This window comes from Mytilus galloprovincialis, chromosome 4, assembly GCF_965363235.1.
Source record: "Mytilus galloprovincialis chromosome 4, xbMytGall1.hap1.1, whole genome shotgun sequence".
Lineage (NCBI taxonomy): Eukaryota > Metazoa > Mollusca > Bivalvia > Mytilida > Mytilidae > Mytilus > Mytilus galloprovincialis.
The window spans coordinates 40,109,157-40,130,259 of NC_134841.1; the positions used below are offsets into that span (position 1 = coordinate 40,109,157).

General features: G+C 33.3%; 1 long non-coding RNA gene across 1 annotated transcript; it reads left to right on the forward strand.

Annotated features, from left to right (window-relative positions):
- The first annotated feature begins 6,232 nt into the window (after positions 1 to 6,232).
- LOC143072128 (uncharacterized) lies at positions 6,233 to 14,244 on the forward strand. Its single transcript, XR_012977056.1, has 3 exons — positions 6,233 to 6,530; positions 7,619 to 7,726; positions 14,086 to 14,244. It is a non-coding gene; the product is annotated as an uncharacterized LOC143072128 (long non-coding RNA).
- Positions 14,245 to 21,103: the final 6,859 nt, after the last annotated feature.

Here is a 21,103-nt window from a genome sequence, read left to right on the forward strand (position 1 = left end):
ATTGTTTACAAATAAATATAACATAACATCTCAATGCAAAATGTATTTTATAATATGGCCACTATATCAATTATCATCCATGCAAAAGTAGAAACTTAGTATAGCCAATATATAAATCAACAGATACACAATAAACTATGTGTAAGTCAGTTATATCAACCAGTCATACAAATTGATCATAAACATCAAAGTGCACTAAGATTAAATACCAACTTCCTAGTTCAAATACTATACCGTGACCTGTGTTGCATAAACATTGCATATAGCTCACCATATTCTAATATTCTGAGGTATCCAAGGATAACTGGTAAATACCATCATACATAAAAGATGGACAAATACATAAGTGCAACAGGATATTCTTGCATAGTTCTATAGTACCAAATCAACACTTAATATAAAAGACAAACACAAATATTACTTATCAAAGTTTAGCTGAAAGTATATCCATATATTTTTGAACCACAGGTCGTTCCAATATAGATCCTTATAAATACAAAGATGTAGTATGATTGCCAATGAAACGACTGTAATTCATGACTACCAGTAACCAACCACATTTGCAAACTTGAATAAAATGCAGTTAACAAATTGTATTTATTGCTATCAAAAAAATTCCACACTATATACTAAAGTATAACAGTATTTGACTATAAGTATGTTTAAAAAAGTACCAGCTGGACACAATGTACTATATAAAAAAGAATATTTGGTGTAGTATGATTGCCAATGAGACAACTGTCCACAAAAGACCAAAATGACAGACATTAACAACTATAGGTCAGCGTACGCCTATCAACAATAATCAAAGCCCATACCGCATAGTCAGCTATAAAAGCATAAGTTCATATAAAAGTAAGAAAAATCGCCTCCATATAATCTTTGGAATATAACATTAAAAAAAACCTGGTTTACTAACAACTAAGGTAACCATAGAATTGGAATAAAAATACACACAACCTTTAATTAACTGCCTTTACAGCGCCTTCGCGCTTTGATTGCATCTTGTTTACATGTTTGTACTAGAATTATAGTATGCAGCCTAGATATATCTGTAAACTTTTTAATTGAGAACAATTTTCACAAAACAAAAGCGAATTGTTTTACACCATGTACACTTTTTATTTGCTCATTGTTAAAGGCTGAACATTGACCTATAGTTGTTAATTTCTGTGTCATTTGGTCTCTTGTGGAGTGATGTCTCAAAATCATAGATCATCATAGCACATCGTCTTTTATTATATATTAAGTGAAAATACTTCTGGATCTTGAAGGTGCCTATAGCATAAAATCCACTAAAAAATATCCGCAAAAAGATAAGATTGATCTTTTAAAAGCACAATTATGCCATGTGAATAAATTTATCAGTTTTCACGAGTAAACTTGACAACATGTCATCCTTATATGTTAAAAGCAAGTAATTTAAAATGACTGGTGCCACATATTTTTAAATCCAAGATAATAGGTAGAAATAAATTTATTTTCTGCTGCCCTGTAAGTTAGAAATAGCGAGAACACTGGAAGAAACTCTCGGTGATGAGCAAAATTATTCTGTGTTCTAAATGTGTTTTGCAGTTTTATTTACACCCATAAGTTTTAAAAATTAAGAATTTGACAGATATTTCAAGAAATTTTTTATAGTGAAAACGCAGAACCCAAAAAAGGCTATCATTGTTGCCTATGTAAATAATTACTTCATTTAAACCTAAAGCGAAATAACATCACTATATTTTTTGAGATATATTAGAATTAGGATAGGTAAATTAAAAAGCTACTAGGTAGTAAGCTGCATCAGAAGAAAATTGCTGATCATCATGAACAAATACCGGTGGTCTATATCAAATTTTTACTGTTTTTTGTCGAGCCTTTTAATTGAGAACGGCAGCGGCGGCAGCGTCCACAAATATTCACTCTGTGGTTAAAGTTTTTGAAATTTTAATAACTTTCTTAAACTATACTGAATTTCTACCAAACTTAGACAGAAGCTTGTTTATGATCATAAGAAAGTATCCAGAAGTAAATTTTGTAAAAATAAAATGCCATTTTTTCCGTATTTTACTTATAAATGGACTTAGTTTTTCTGCGAGGAAACATTACATTCACTCTGTGGTTAAATTTTTTAAAATTTTAATAACTTTCATAAACTATCCTTTATTTGTACCAAACTTGAACAGAAGCTTGTTTATGATCATAAGATAGTATCAAGAAGAAAATTTTGTAAAAATAAATTTCCACTTTTCCGTATTTTACTTATAAATGGACTTAGTTTTTTTGCCAGAAACAAAACATTCACTCTGTGGTTTAAGTTTTTAAAATTTTTATAATGTTCTTAAACTACCCTGGATTTCTACCAAACTTAGACAAAAGCTTGTTTCTGATCATAAGATATTATTCAGAAGTAAATTTTGTAAAAAAAAATCACTTTTTCTGTATTTTACTTATAAATGGACTTAGTTTTTCTTCCAGTTAACATTACATACAGTCTGCAGTTAAAGTTTATAAAACATTTATTAGATTCATAAACTATCCTGGATTTTTTACCAAACTTGGAAGCTTCTGTCAATCAAAAAACAGTATCGAGAGGGCAAATTTTATTGATGTTTTTCCTCATTTTTGTTGAGTCTGCGATTAACAACAAAAGTAGGCGAGACACTGGGTTCCGTGGAACCCTTACAAATTTTTTATTCTTATTTTCAAGGGGTAGGATTCTCTGTAAGAATCAGTATTCTGTCAAGGACCTTGTCTTTAGGCATTTCTCTTTGCATGCATTAAGGCATAAAAAAGGGGGGATTATTTCTAATTAAGTGACATTTGTGTATTTCTTATTGCATTATGTTGGCAAAATCTCCATAAAATTTTTAAATTAGGTAAAAATTAAGAGGCTATAAATTTTCTTAGTAACGTCAAATTAAATTTTCTGTACACTGTTCACATAAAACACATAACAGCTATGATGAAATCTTAATTTCAGCTTTTTCATATTTCATATAATTTTTATTTCCTCATACATCGGTGACAAACATATATAAATGAGACTTATCAAATCATCAGCTTCAGTCTTTAAATAGACCTAAATCAAACTTGATTTATCAAACACCTTGTTTTAAACTAAGCAGAACAGTTGAAATATGCTGGTCAATGCCCCATGTCCTCTGCAAATGGGATAACTGTTAAGAAAGTAATTAAATGATGAAGAATTATTCTTTGATCCAAAGAATTGAATATAAAAAGTAGGGGTATACAGTAATCAACTAATGCAAAGGTTATCTGATTTTATTTCAGAAAAAGTTTTTCATTTTATGATTGAAAAAATAAGGGGGTATAAAGGGGAGATAATTTTGACATAGAAGAAATTAGAATCCTGACTGTAAAAGTAGTTTGATATGAAAATTTCCATATTATTTTCCAAAACAGCATGCGAGGGTTCTTTTGAATGGAAAATTTACAAAATAGGGTAAATTTCGAAAGTTATTGTTAATTGAAGAATAAATGAGAGGTTTCCTGATGTTGATGTTAACTTGATCTTTTGAGGAATATTTTTTATGCATTTGGTTCTTGCATAACCTCAATAAGTAAATTCATAGTTTCAAATTTCTGTTGAAATTGATTGCATATAAGATGGACAAGTTTTGGTTCCTACGGCACCCTCATCAGTATTAAAACTACAGAAGAGTACACAATTCCCAAATGGTAATGTGCACTTCACAATTTGTCACCATAAGAAGAAATTATAAATAGAGAGTGAAAGTAGGTATGAAAGTAAACTGGATCAAGAATGTTAAATAAAATATGTTTTTGCAAATTTGGACGACAATTAATTGCAATTATGTACAATTTCAACAATAGAAGTAGTATAGACTTGCAAATCCGTACCATTACATCACAGGAAGTAGTATGTTTGTCTGAGCGAAGCCAATTGGAAGTATGTACCTCTTAGTGAAGCTAATTGGGAGCATACCCTCTGTCTTGTTGCGAAGCCGATTGGAAGCAGTACATATATACCTCTGTCTGCAAAAGCTAATTAGAAGCAGTACCCCTGGCAGAGCGGTCCCAATTAGAGGCATGTAACTCTGAGGGAAGCCAATTGGAAGCATGTACCTCTGCAAAATTTGATTAAGCATTATTCAACAAATTTTATTTAACATTCTTTTTAAAGTTTGATTTCATACCAACTCTCATTTTCTATTTATAATTACTCCACTTGTTGACATTGTGACGTGCAAATTATCACTTCACCATTTTGTACTCGCCTGTGGTTTTTATCCTGATGAAGATGCACTAGAAACAGAAACACGTAGATCTTTTTAAATTGCTACAGCACACCCGCAAGTATTGTTATAATTAAGGGCCAAATTTTTTAAAGTCAAAGGTGCATAATTTTAGTTTATGCACCTTTAAATGATAACTTAACTTACTGTAACTTTTTGACAGCCAAGGTTCCTCAAGATCTATAGGGAGGCTGATGTCAAGGGCATATGATACAGTAACAGGGGAGGTAATGACGTCGCTAATGTCAAATGTTACTTTTAACCATGTCAAATAGTTATACATTCAGACTGATTTAACTTGAAAATGAGTTCATGGACCCCTCTTTTTTAAAATGACATTAGGCTTGAAAATGTATCAAAATGATTTGTGCCAATTTGAAGAAATCACCAATGAAATTTTTTTAAATAAGATAAATATACAGCCAAAAATGATGTGGTTTTTTTTTTTTTTTTTACTAAAATCCGGTATAAAGATCATTTGTGCCAATTTGAAGAAATCACCAATGATATATTTAAATTAGATAATATAAACATCCAAAAATGACGTTTTTATTTTACTAAAATAATGAAATAGCTTGTAAGCACAGTAATATAAAACTTGTTTTTTTTTATTATCAATTTTTTTTTATTTAAATGTAAAATACAATAAATTAATTTAAAACCCCCACCTACGTAGTAGAGGGGCATTATGTTTTCTGGTCTGTGCGTCCGTTCACCTGTTTGTCTGTTTTTTCGTTCTTCTGTTCGTCTGTCTGTCCCGCTTTAGGTTTAAGTTTTTGGTCAAGGTAGTTTTTGATGAAGTTGAAGTCCCAAATGATATGATCTTTCTAATTTTAATGCCAAATTAAAGTTTTGACCCCAATTTCACCCCCTACTGAACATAGAAAATGAAAGTGTAAAGTTCAGGTTAAAGTTTTTGGTCAAAGTAGTTTTTGATGAAGTTAAAGTCCATTCAACTTGAAACTTAGTACACATGCTCCCCATGATATGATCTTTCTAATTTTAATGCCAAATTAAACTTTTGATCCTAATTTCACGGTCCACTGAACATGGAAAATTATATTGTGAGTATTGATCCGTGTACTATGGACACATTCTTGTTTTAAGTTAAATTGTCAGAGGATGGGGTAGAATCATTGGTTCTTAAGTTAATGAATTCATAAGAACTGACTTTGTAATCATATCAGTTTGTTAATTAATATTTGTGGTCTTGAAAAATAATGATATCTTTGAAATAAAATAATTACTTGTGGCACCAAATAGATTTTACTAGAAATTATTTTGTTATGAAGTAGTTTAAGTGAAAAAGGAAACCCTTTTTATTTCTTTGAACAGTTTTGAATTATGAACCTCATATATACTTTAAACATTTGATTTTAATAAATGAAGAAAAAAGTTGTGATAATTTTCAGTTTAAATTCAAATTGTAGATTTGAGATGATCAATTACGAAATTTGTTATTTTTCTCCCTAGTAAGCTTTAGATTAGAAAATCTTGAAAAAGAAAAAGAAAATAAAGTGTACTGGCAGTGAAAGGATTAATCATTTTAGAATGAATTCAAAAGTTTTCCAATGTTTATAGCTGCATACTAGGAATTGGTATTTGTTTACTTGACAAAAAGAGGATTTTTATTTTCAGTCTTCGGGTCATGTATTAAAAAATCGATTTCCAGAAAGTTGGCTTTTGAGGCTTGAACTTCTTTTCTTTACACTATTGAACCCCAACCAAAAAGATACACTAGTTTTCTCTGCCAATTAAAAGTGGTATGTTTACAAACAACTCGAAAAGATTTGCTATTTCAGTTGGTAGGCACTTAAAGTTAACCATCGAGAGACGTTAACCACCGAGAGTCGGTTTTTAGACCCGCCCAGTGCACCTAAGCACGCCTACTTTTAGAGCTCTTTAGTATGAAGATAAGAAAAATATACGAAATTACGGAACTGTATACCCTGTTTTATCCTTGTTGTTGGTGTTTCTTGCGCATGCGCACAAAGCACGGTGATAGTTACGGTTACTGACTCAGGAACCTTGTATATTATATACGTTTAATAAACTGGATCCTTGTTGTGTTCAGTTATCGATACACTACGATGGAATTACGGACCAGTTTAACATAAACATGGTAAATAGATAGACAGCTGATAATCATAATTGATTAAGAAATAACCTGGAAGAAGAAATGAGTTAACTATTGATTACAACAGAGACGAGAATGCCATCGTGTTTGTTCTGCTAAAAAAAGCAGGAACATTGGAGTTTATGGTTAGATTTTAAATATTTATTGTCTCCAAATTGGGTAAATTTGATATAGTAACATCCCCCCCTTTTTTTTTAAAATAACTCGAGAACCACACATCTCGCTCGCTTAACAAAGTAACAATAAGAAATAATTATTGTTAGTTTCAAGAATAATTAATCGTCAAAACTTATCCCCTCCCCGACATCAAAGGAAGTTAAATGTATTATCCCAAAATTAGACCAAATTTTTATGATATAAGGACGTCTTGACAGGCTATTATTTTATTTTGTTTTGTTGGGGTTTTTTTTGCTTTGACGTCTTCCTCCTGTATGAAAAAAAAACATAATAGACCCCCCCCCCTTTTTTTCCCCATAATATAGCTTTTTAAGAAGTCATAACTATTTGGACTACCCCTGAATATATTTCAGACAGACTCTTCTCTAAAAAAATGTAAACATGATTTGAGAGAAATCTTTGGAATAGTTTTTTAAATGATTTAATTATTATGTCATGTATATAATTGACATTAACATAGTTATAAACTGAGACTACTAGTATAACACATAGTGTTATAGTAGTCTCAGATATAAACTTTCCATTGTATTGACCAATATGACTAACTCATATGCTCTTTCCCATAAATGTCACAATATCAATATATTACAGTAAAACTGATAGTTTGATGACATTGTTTAAGACTATTGACCTCAGGTCAGCCTAAACTGAGTTTAAAACTGTAATTTATTCATTAAAACAGTTCAAGACATGTACCTTCTGAAATGTGATTGCATCAAAATTAAACCTAAGGCATAACATACTTAGTGTGCAGGAAGTGCCACCAAATAAATACTGATTTGTAAAATTAGATGATGATATTTGTGAAGTCAGATATAAATCTGAGTAAAAGGTTGATTTATATGTGCTCTTTCATGTTTAGATTATAATTTAAATTTAATCTTTTGAAGTTTTTTTTATAATATTAAGACATTAAAATCACAATTATTTATTTATACACAAAAAAATAATTTTTGTCCTTTTTTAGTTGAATGACTGTACACAAACATTATACACACATAATTTTGATAATTCTGTAATGTTTTTTTTTCTATAGCCCCAGAATGTGACAAAAGACTTATTAATCCAGATTTACAAAAAATAGAAATAGTTCAGCTACCATAAGACTGCTATGACAAAAATTTTGCAGTTTCCAGAATTTGAGGTAGAGTATAGTTAGGAATAGTTTGATTATGCAGATGCTTAGTTTGCCATAAACAATTATGCCCTTGATACAAAAGCAGAGGAAACAAAAAAGTATGAAAATAGTTGAAAAAAGTAATCATTATTACCTAGTCATATACTGTAAATAGAAAAAGAGAAAAGCACTGGTTATGATTTGGTATTTTTAATAGCATTATCATTTGTCCATAACTTGGAATATATACTGGATTGAGCTTGACATTTATTTAATATCATTGACACATGGTTGCAAGAAATGAAAGATGGTAATTTAAACCTATCAATTTTATTAAGATTTAAAAAAAAGCTTTTGATTTGGTAGAATATGACTTTCTTTGTTTAAAGCTCGACATGTATGGATTTAGTGAGACTACTGTTAGTTTTTTAAGTCGTACCTGAATAACAAAAGGTATACATTTGTAATGTTAACTCTGAACAACAACATGTAAAATTTGGTGTTCCCCAATGTTCTATACCTTGTCCTCTATTGTTTGTGCTATTTATAAATGACCTTCCCTTATGCATTAAAAATTGTGAAACAGACCTATATCGTTGTATATGCTGATGACACCACTATTCATAAATCAGGGGGAAACATCTAGAAAATATAAATGATGATGTTCAAGAAGATTTATACAGGGTTGAAGAGTGGTGTAAAATGAATAACATGTTCATAGATGCAAATGAAACAAAATGTTTGATTACTGGAACAAAGCAGAAACTATTCAGACTTTTCAACCAAACTTGATAATAAATTAAAGTATTACAAAATTCATCATGTGAAAAAATATTAGTTTCAAAATTGACAGCCCACTAAGTAACTGGAGAAATCAAATTGACCAAGGTTGTGCTAATATATCATCCAGAATATACCATCTTTCTTAAATACATTTTTTTTTTATATAACTGCAAGAAAACATAATACAATGGGTGTTCTGCCCCTAATTGACTACTGTTGTATTATTTGGGATGAATGTAAAAATTGAGGGATAACAAGAATTTTAAAAATCCAAAAAAAGGGCAGCATGATAAATTCTAGATGCAGATCCATTATCCCTCTTGGTATATAGGAGCACAATATTCTATGTTAACCTCCGCCAGTAGGTATAAACAAATACTGTTGATAGACGGTATATAGGAGCACTATATTCCATGTTAACCACCGACGGTAGGTATAGACAAATACTGGTGATAGACGGTATATAGGAGCACTAAATTGTATGTTAACCACCGACGGTAGGTATAGACAAATACTGTTGATAGACGGTATATAGGAGCACTATATTGTATGTTAACTACCGACGGTAGGTATAGACAAATACTGTTGATAGACGGTATATAGGAGCACTAAATTGTATGTTAACCACCGACGGTAGGTATAGACAAATACTGTTGATAGACGGTATATAGGAGCACTATATTGTATGTTAACTACCGACGGTAGGTATAGACAAATACTGTTGATAGACGGTATATGGGAGCACTATATTGTATGTTAACCACCGACGGTAGGTATAGACAAATACTGTTGATAGACAGTACATAGGAGCACTATATTGTATGTTAACCACCGACGTTAGGTATAGACAAATACTGTTGATAGACGGTATATAGAAGCACTATATTGTATGTTAACTACCGCCACTAGGTATAGACAAATACTGTTGATAGACGGTATATGGGAGCACTATATTGTATGTAAACCACCGACGGTAGGTATAGACAAATACTGTTGATAGACGGTATACATGTATATATAGGAGCACTATATTGTATGTTAACCACGGACGGTAGGTATAGACATATACTGTTGATAGACGGTTTATGGGAGCACTATATTGTATGTTAACCACCGACGGTAGGTATAGACATATACTGTGATAGACGGTATATAGAAGCACTATATTGTATGTTAACTACCGACAGTAGGTATAGACAAATACTGTTGATAGACGGTTTATGGGAGCACTATATTGTATGTTAACCACCGACGGTAGGTATAGACATATACTGTTGATAGACGGTATATAGGAGCACTATATTGTATGTTAACCACTGACGGTAGGTATAGACAAATACTGTTGATCGACGGTATATAGGAGCACTATATTGTATGTTAACTACCGACGGTAGGTATAGACAAATACTGTTGATAGACGGTATTTAGGAGCACTATATTGTATGTTAACTACCGACAGTAGGTATAGACAAATACTGTTGATAGACGGTATATGGGAGCACTATGTTGTATGTTAACCACCGGCGGTAGGTATAGACAAATACTGTTGATAGACGGTATATACATTGTAGGAGCACTATATTGTATGTTAACCACCGACGGTAGGTATAGACAAATACTGTTGATAGACGGTATATAGAAGCACTATATTGTATGTTAACTACCGACAGTAGGTATAGACAAATACTGTTGATAGACGGTATATAGGAGCATTATATTGTATGTTAACCACCGACGGTAGGTATAGACATATACTGTTGATAGATGGTATATAGGAGCACTATATTGTATGTTAACCACTGACGGTAGGTATAGCCAAATACTGTTGATAGACGGTATATAGGAGGACTATATCTTATGTTAACCACCGACGGTAGGTATAGACAAATACTGGTGATAGACGGTATATAGGAGCAACTACCGACAGTAGGAATAGACAGATACTGTTGATAGACGGTATCAAAGAGCACTATATTGTATGTAAACCAGCGACGGTAGGTATAGACAAATACTGTTGATAAACGGTATATAGGAGCAATATATTGTATGTTAACTACCGACGGTAGGTATAGACAAATACTGTTGATAGACGGTATATAAAAGCACTATATTGTATGTTAACTACCGACAGTAGGTATAGACAAATACTGTTGATAGACGGTTTATGGGAGCACTATATTGTATGTTAACCACCGACGGTAGGTATAGACATATACTGTTGATAGACGGTATATAGGAGCACTATATTGTATGTTAACCACTGACGGTAGGTATAGACAAATACTGTTAATAGACGGTATATAGGAGCACTATATTGTATGTTAACTACCGACGGTAGGTATAGACAAATACTGTTGATAGACGGTATTTAGGAGCACTATATTGTATGTTAACTACCGACAGTAGGTATAGACAAATACTGTTGATAGACGGTATATGGGAGCACTATGTTGTATGTTAACCACCCACGGTAGGTATAGACATATACTGTTGATAGACGGTATATAGGAGCACTATATTGTATGTTAACCACTGACGGTAGGTATAGACAAATACTGTTAATAGACGGTATATAGGAGCACTATATTGTATGTTAACTACCGACGGTAGGTATAGACAAATACTGTTGATAGACGGTATTTAGGAGCACTATATTGTATGTTAACTACCGACAGTAGGTATAGACAAATACTGTTGATAGACGGTATATGGGAGCACTATGTTGTATGTTAACCACCGACGGTAGGTATAGACAAATACTGTTGATAGACGGTATATACATTGTAGGAGCACTATATTGTATGTTAACCACCGACGGTAGGTATAGACAAATACTGTTGATAGACGGTATATAGAAGCACTATATTGTATGTTAACCACCGACAGTAGGTATAGACAAATATTGTTGATAGACGGTATATAGGAGCATTATATTGTATGTTAACCACCGACGGTAGGTATAGACATATACTGTTGATAGATGGTATATAGGAGCACTATATTGTATGTTAACTACCGACAGTAGGTATAGACAAATACTGTTGATAGACGGTTTATGGGAGCACTATATTGTATGTTAACCACCGACGGTAGGTATAAACAAATTCTGTTGATAGACGGTATATAGGAGCACTATATTGTATGTTAACCACCGACGGTAGGTATAGACAAATACTGTTGATAGACGGTATATAGGAGCACTATGTTGTATGTTAACTACCGACGGTAGGTATAGACAAATACTGTTGATAGACGGTATATAGCAGCACTATATTGTATGTTAACTACCGACAGTAGGTATAGACAAATACTGTTGATAGACGGTATTTAGGAGCACTATATTGTATGTTAACAACCGACGGTAGGTATAGACAAATACTGTTGATAGATGGTATATAGGAGCACTAAATTGTATGTTAACTACCGACGGTAGGTATAGACAAATACTGTTGATAGACAGTATATAGGAGCACTATATTGTATGTTAACTACCGACAGTAGGTATAGACAAATACTGTTGATACACGGTATATAGGAGCACTATATTGTATGTTAACCACTGACGGTAGGTATAGCCAAATACTGTTGATAGACGGTATATAGGAGCACTATATCTTATGTTAACCACCGACGGTAGGTATAGACAAATACTGGTGATAGACGGTATATAGGAGCAACTACCGACAGTAGGAATAGACAGATACTGTTGATAGACGGTATCAAAGAGCACTATATTGTATGTAAACCAGCGACGGTAGGTATAGACAAATACTGTTGATAAACGGTATATAGGAGCAATATATTGTATGTTAACTACCGACGGTAGGTATAGACAAATACTGTTGATAGACGGTATATAGAAGCACTATATTGTATGTTAACTACCGACAGTAGGTATAGACAAATACTGTTGATAGACGGTTTATGGGAGCACTATATTGTATGTTAACCACCGACAGTAGGTATAGACAAATACTGTTGATAGACGGTATATGGGAGCACTATGTTGTATGTTAACCACCGACGGTAGGTATAGACAAATACTGTTGATAGACGGTATATACATTGTAGGAGCACTATATTGTATGTTAACCACCGACGGTAGGTATAGACAAATACTGTTGATAGACGGTATATAGAAGCACTATATTGTATGTTAACCACCGACAGTAGGTATAGACAAATATTGTTGATAGACGGTATATAGGAGCATTATATTGTATGTTAACCACCGACGGTAGGTATAGACATATACTGTTGATAGATGGTATATAGGAGCACTATATTGTATGTTAACTACCGACAGTAGGTATAGACAAATACTGTTGATAGACGGTTTATGGGATCACTATATTGTATGTTAACCACCGACGGTAGGTATAGACAAATTCTGTTGATAGACGGTATATAGGAGCACTATATTGTATGTTAACCACCGACGGTAGGTATAGACAAATACTGTTGATAGACGGTATATAGGAGCACTATGTTGTATGTTAACTACCGACGGTAGGTATAGACAAATACTGTTGATAGACGGTATATAGGAGCACTATATTGTATGTTAACCACCGACGGTAGGTATAGACAAATACTGTTCATAGATGGTATATAGGAGCACTATATTGTATGTTAACTACCGACGGTAGGTATAGTCAAATACTGTTGATAGACAGTATATAGGAGCACTATATTGTATGTTAACTACCGACAGTAGGTATAGACACATACTGTTGATACACGGTATATAGGAGCACTATATTGTATGTTAACTACCGACGGTAGGTATAGACAAATACTGTTGATAGACTGTATATGGGAGCACTATATTGTATGTTAACCACCGACGGTAGGTATAGACATATAGTGTTGATAGATGGTATATAGGAGCACTATATTGTATGTTAACTACCGACAGTAGGTATAGACAAATACTGTTGATACACGGTATATAGGAGCACTATATTGTATGTTAACTACCGACGGTAGGTATAGACAAATACTGTTGATAGACGGTATATAGGAGCACTATATTGTATGTTAACCACCGACGGTAGGTATAGACAAATACTGGCGATAGACGGTATAAAGGAGCACTTTATTGCATGTTAACCACCGACGGTAGGTATAGACAAATACTGTTGATGGACGGTGCAAAGGAGTACTATATCGTATGTTAACCACCGACGGTAGGTATAGACAAATACTGTTGATGGACGGTATATAGGAGGACTGTATTGTATGTTAACCACCGACGGTAGGTATAGACAAATACTGTTGATATACGGTATATAGCAGTATTGTATTTTATGTCAAACATCGACGATAGGTATGGACAAAATACGACAAATACTGTATACAGACAGTGTATAGAAGTACTGTATTGTATGGTAAACACTGACGGTTGGTATGGACAATTTCTGTATCATGCATCAATTGTAAATAAAAGTATCATGTGAGTGACACAGGCTCATTGAAGCCTCTAGTTTTAATATTATTAATGTGGAGATCTGGTCTAATTGATCATTTTCTCTATTACTAAGTACATGCATGATAACTGCAACAATTGAATTGAAATAAAAGTGATAATATTTCTATTGTAGGTTATAAAGATTTAGTGTTTCCATACAAGTGACAAAGATTGAACAACAAAAACATCTCAAACTTTACAGGACAGAGTAGACTTTTTTCACTGTGCTTAGTTTTGTCTTTATGTCTAAATTATGATACCTTTGAAAAAACCAATAAAATATGGAATAACATTTATTTCTATCTTATAAAGTGGAGTGAAGAAATAAGGGGTCATTGAAAACATAAGAATATATTGCTATCATATATGCAGATCAGCAGCCCATACATTTGCTATAGCACATAAATATGGGACCAATAATTTCAAGTTGCCTTTTAAAAAAGACCTCATTAATGTTATGCGAGATACCACCAAAGACCACTAGGTGTTGATCAAATGATATTGTAAATAAGAGGGTTGTCCAAAATATTTCCAACAGCTGTTTGATATACACTACCTTAATCAAACCACAATGGTAAAAAAACAGTTTTGGTCAGTCTTAAAAGAAGCAAATATAATTTAGAAAAAGTGCAAGCTGTTGATAAAAACTACAAATAACTGCCAGTCCTAAATGTGGGTGGAGATTACCATTTAACACAAATGAGTTTCTGGACTAAAGAAAGTAATTTCGGCACAAACCGATTATACCCTTTCAAAAACTATGTGTAGTCCCTTTTATAAAAGTGGCAGATTATCTTTCTATCTAGAGTATCTATGACAACTAACTGCTGCTCCTAGTGACGTTAGTCTTTGGTTTTTGAAAAGATTGGATATATTGTCACAATTCTTTTCTAAGGTACCGGTCTGATAAACAGGAAGTAGCCAGATTAGCTACTAAATATATGCACACTGAAATATAGTCCCTTAAAATTCCCATGGCTGTGTACATGTTCAGATACGAACTATGAAAATTTTGTTTATATCTTTAGAGAAGTAAAATCAAGTATGTATGTCTTTAGTTTTGTCAAATTACTGTCTTGTTTTGTCCTGTTATTAGGTAACAGTACTGATACAATACTGTAAAAATACGGAGATGTGGTATGATTGCCAATGAGACGCCTACATGTATCCACTCAAGTTCAAATAAAGTGGATGTAAGCAGTTATATGCAACCATACAGCCTTCAACAATGAGAAAAATCATATCAAATAGACCCTTGTAAATAGGTGTTGATCAAATGATATTGTAAATAAGAGGGTTGTATATTTCATGACGGTATAATACTAAACCCCTAACAGGAGGGATTGTGCCTGATATTCATATGATGAAGACATAATCTTTCAATCAGTTTAATTAAGGTCTGGTTCTGGCATGTCAATAACTGCTAGTAGTCTGTTGTTATTTATGTATTATTGTCATTTTGTTTATTTTCTTTTGTTTCATATTCTGACATCGGACTCGGACTTCTCTTAAACTGAGTTTTACTGTGCGTATTGTTTCGCGTTTGTTTATTCTACATTGGCTACAGGTATAGGGGAGGGTTGAGATCTTAAAAAACATGTTTAATCCCGCCGCAATTTTGCGCCTGTCCCAAGTTAGGAGCCTCTGACCTCTGTTAGTCTTGTATGATATATAATTTTAGTTTCTTGTGTATAATTCGGAGCTTAGTATGACGTCCCTTATCACTGAACTAGTATACATATTTGTTTAGGGGCCAGCTGACGGACACCTCCGTGTGCGGGAGTTTCTCGCTACATTGAAGATCTATCGGTGGCCTTCGGCTGTTGTCTGCTCTATGGTCGGGTTGTTGTCTCCTTGACACATTCCCCATTTCCATACTCAATTTTATAGTATGATTTACATCTGCAATAATCACGAAACAATCAGAGACAAGTTTGGGTCTAAATCTGTATGTCCCACATAATCAAATTGACCGAAGAGAGAGGCGAAAGATACTAAAGGCTTATTCAAACACATAAGTCAATAATAAACTGACAAAACCACGGCAAAAAAAAAGAGAAAGATTAAAAAACAAACAACAGAATGCAAAACACAACAAAGAACATCACAGACTGAACAAAACGAACCTCGCCAAAAAACTGGTGTGACCAAATGACTAATTTATCTCAGCCTTACATTATTTAGCAAACCCTTTATTATACCAAACCAAACAAAGTTCTTTATGGTACAATGTTTTTGATCCATCGGTCTGTCAGTCCTGTTCTCGTTATTGCAACTCCTCTGAAACCACATAACAGAGTTTTATAAATCTTTGAAGATAATGAGGAAATTATGAATTATCAATTCATTGATTTCCTATATACTCCTACAACAGTTTGTCATAAAATCTGTCTAAAGACCACAACAGAGTTTCATGAATTTTTTAGATAGTTAGGACATGCTATGTAAATGTGCATATTGGCAGAAAATCATGATTAATTTTTTTATGCCCCACCTACGATTGTAAATGGGCATTAGTTTTCCGGTCTATGCGTCTGCTCCTTCGTCCGTTTTCTCGCTTCAGGTTAAATGTTTTGGTCAAGGTAGTTTTTGTTGAAGGTCAGGTCCAATAAACTTGAAACTTAGTACATATGTTTCCAATAATATGTTTTTTTCTAAGCTTAATGCCAAAGAAGGTTTTTTTTTCCCTATTTCACGGTCCACTGAACAAAGAAAATGATAGGGCAAGTGGGGAACGGTGTACGATGGACACATTCTTGTTTTTGTCGAGCCTGCGACTTTTGTCGCAGAAAGCTCGACATAGGAATGGTGATCCGGCGGCGGCGGCGACAGCGTTAGTTCACTTCTTAAAAGCTTTATATTTTAGACGGCGAACGACCTGGATGCTCCATACTTTAAATGCAGATGCCTTAAGTTTGGAAGTTTCCGTCTGTCACATGTCCATTGTCCTTGAACTCATTTTCATGGTTCAGTGACTACTTGAAAAAAAGTTAAAGTTTTTTGTAATTTCTCTCATATTATGGGTAACTATGTTTAGTATTTTCGTACCTTGGTCAGCATGCCCATCAGACAGTTTTCATTTGACCCCGCCATCATTTCATGGATCAATGAAAAGGGTTAAGTTTTTGGTGGTCAAGTCTATATCTCAGATATTATATGAAACATGTCTTGTATATTTGGTGTATGGAAGGATTGTAAGGTGTACATGTCCAACTGACAGGTGTCATCTGATCTTGACCTCATTTCCTTGGTTCAATGGTCAAAGTTAAGCTTTTGAGTTTTGTTCGTTTTTTCTAATACTATATGCAATAGGTCAACTTTATTTGGTGTCTGGAAATATCTTATGATGTCAGCCTCGCAAGTCTCATTTGACCTTGACCTCATTTTCGAGGTTCATTGTTCAGTGTTTAGTTTTTGTGCCAAGTGTCATCTGACCTTGACCTGATTTGTATTGAATGATTGTAAGGTGTAAATGTATTCCTCATTTTGGTCATATGACCTTGATCTCATTTTCTTTGGTCATGTTATTAATAAGTTTATGTGATAATTGTAGTAAAACTTTATATTTAGATCTATCAACATAAATAAGGCGAGAAATTTCAACGTGTGTACTCTTGTTAGGAATTAGGAACTATGCCTTCTGAACTTAGAATTTCGGCCTAAATATACTTCTGCATATCTTCTGAAATTACACAACAGAATTTCATGCGTGTTTGAACTAAATAATCTGTTGAAATTTTGTTTGCTTAGTGACAATGTCGGGCTGTGAAGTATGTGAGCGTGCTCACAAAGGTTCTTTGATTACACACAGTCAATGCATTGTCTGTGCTTCCCAGATACAGTCTGTATGCATTTTCTTTGTTGTAAATTAAATTAAGTTTATGTATTGTACGTCGTTCTTAGTCTTTATACATTGTTTATATGCTTTGACTATGAGTCTAAGATACTTCTATTGTCGGTATATCTTAGATTTGGTCGGTTAACACTGTCTATGGATCAGAGACACAGTATGTATGCATTGTAAGTTGTTCCAAGTTGAAATAAAAGTCTGTATGTTTTGCCTGTTACTGCAAGATAAAGTGTGTGCACTGCCTGTGGCTCTTATATACAGTCTGTATGCATTTTCTGTATGCTTCATCTATGGGTCTAATTTTTAGATTCAGTCTGTATACAAACTGTATCTCTGACCCATATACAGTGTCCAAAAAAAACTCTGTTTTAAGATCTCTAACCCATATACAGTGTGAAAATGATCTTTGGTTCTAAGATGCATTTTGTTTGATTGGCTGAATGCTTAGTATATATTGGTTTCGATATATGGTCTGTATGTATTGTATGGATCTTATATATTTGTATTTTTTTCCATCTGATGAGTAAGCCTTTTTCAACTGATTTTTATAGTTCGTTCTTATGTTGTACTGTTACACCAAAGTCCCAGGTTTTTGGAGGTTTGGGATCCCGCTAACATGTTTAACCCCGCCACATTCTGTATGTATGTGCCTGTCCCAAGTTAGGAGACTGTAATTCAGTGGTTGTCGTTTGTTTATATGTTACATATTTGTTTTTCGTTCATTTTTTGTATATAAATTAGGTCGTTATTTTTTTCGTTTAAATTGTTTCACATTGTCATTTCGGGACTTGTTATAGGTGACTATGCGGTATGGGCTGTGCTCATTGTTGAAGGCCGTACGGTGACCTATAGTTGTTAATTTCTGTGCCATTTTGGTCTCTTGTGGAGAGTTGTCAGTAGTGTTTGTGGGACAGAATGAACCCATAAAGGTGGAAGTCGGACGCTGACGCTATATTTGGACCTGGGTGTGAACGCCGACGCCATATTTGGGCCTTAACGCGGACGCTATACCTTAATGTTGCATCAGACTACCCTTTAAAGTGACGTCATACCCTTAAAAGTGGACGGTATATTCTCGAAAATGGACGAGAATTTGTCTTTGATAAACGCTTACCCAACCCCTAGGTAATAAGTCTGTGATAATTCTGAAAAGAATCTTCTACCTCTTAAATAATTAACTGCTTATACATGTTTATAACAACTGTAAGAATTCTCCAAGATATACTATTTATATTAATCAGAAAAACTGTCACTCAATGCAGTAGGCGGAACTATTCCCGTGTAAAGAGAATTGGATTAAAATGTTTGATATCAATACATAAAATATTTGTCTTTATCTTTTTAATTTTTGGATTTCTTATCTTATTAACATGACAATCGTGAAACATTCAGTAGTATTGCTTTCTACGGAAGCCCATTTAGGACCTCCCAAAAATATAAAATTATTTGAATTCGTGATAATGAATTGGTGAAAATCGTTATAACAGATCTTGTAATTCGTTATAAAGAATTAAATTCCTTATCACAATTTTTTGTAATTTGTGATAACGATAAATTCGTTATAACGATTTTATCGTTATAACGAATTGTAGAATTTGTTTAAACTGATTAAATTTGTGATAACGAATTTGTGGAATTCGTTATCACAGTTTTTATTGTAATTGGTAATTTCAGATTAAAATTCATTATCACAGATTTTTAGCTCACATGGCACACAGAATAAAGAGAGCTTTCTTCCTCACTCTGCACCCATCGCTGTTTATTACTTTTACAAAAATCTTCTTCATTAAAACCTTTTTGACAAAGTGAAACAAACTTGACCGCAATCAATTTAGTTTTAACGCATTTTACACTATACCTAGAAATTTTTGTCGTGTAAACGGGTGGGTTTATTAGCCAGTGACCCAGTTTACACACCGAAACTCTCCGGGGGAAAATATGTCTAATTCTCATATTTCTTGACCGAAATATTTTTATTTTTTATTTTCTACCAAAGTTTTTTTAAGCGGTGAATATCATTAGTGTGTGTACCTGGATACATTTTACACAGATGCAACGGAAATAGTTTCGCCAACATGGTTTATCGAAATGTAAACCTAGGGATGAAAATCTTAGGTATTACACTTCGATTAACCATGTTGCCGAAACTAATTCTTTTGCTTCTGTGTAAAATATATAAATTGGCGATACACACGAAGGAAATCGCCTGTCTGAGAAGACTTTAAATTAAGAAAAAGGAATACAAATGTTACTGTCACGAATTATGGGTATCAAACATACTTTTTATGGGCCCGCCGCTAGGCGTGGGAGAAGTTTAGTCTAGCCCTTGTCCGTCAGTCCAGTCCGTTTGTCGGGTACGTTCCCAGAAATGGTTTCCGTTTGCCTCAACCAAATGTTATAAATTCAACTTATACACTATGCCAATTACTAAAACACACAGATAAAATTTGAAATTGAAGGGCGTCTCTTTTATAGTTCGTGAGTTATGCCCCTTTACAAATGGTCAAAGACGTAGTGTTTATTCTGTAATTTCCGCTCTCTACATTTAGTTTGCCTCAACCAAATGTTATTGAATTAATACACAATGTTTATTAACACAAAACACTGAGTCTGATGATCAAATTTGAAATTGGGTGACGTCACTTTTACCGTTCTGAACTTGTGCCCATTCAGCGGTAATTTACAAAAACAAAACAAAACCAACAAACAACCAAATTAAGTGTCCAATCAATTTTGCTAATTTTTAAAATAGAAATCGTTAAAACTGAATTGCTCGTGGTCAAGTTTGTTTAACTTTGACCAAAAGGTTTCAGTAAAGAGAAAAAAGCTAACTTAACCCTGTGTGCCAAGTGAGGTAGTTCAAATTTAGGTGAAAATGTTTTTAATCTGGAATCACAAATTACATTAAAAAAAAAATGTGATAACAAATTCCACAAATTCGTTATCACGAATTTAATCCGTAATAACCATTTATACAATTCGTTATAACGATTTTAATTCGGTATCACACATTACAAAAAATTGTGATAACGAATTTAATTCGTAATAATTCGTAACGAATTACAAAATCTGATATAACGATTTCCAACAATTCGTTCTCACAAATTTAAGCTGTTATAACGAATTATAAAATTCGTAATAACGATTTAAATTCGTGATTTCGAATTCAAATTATATTTGTGGGAGGTCCTATGGGCGTCCGTAGCTTTCCGACTTATTTGAACCACTTAATTAATATCCTATGGTCCTGTTTAACATGACATCTCAAATAATTAGATTAAGAGATAAAGCACATGTGGTG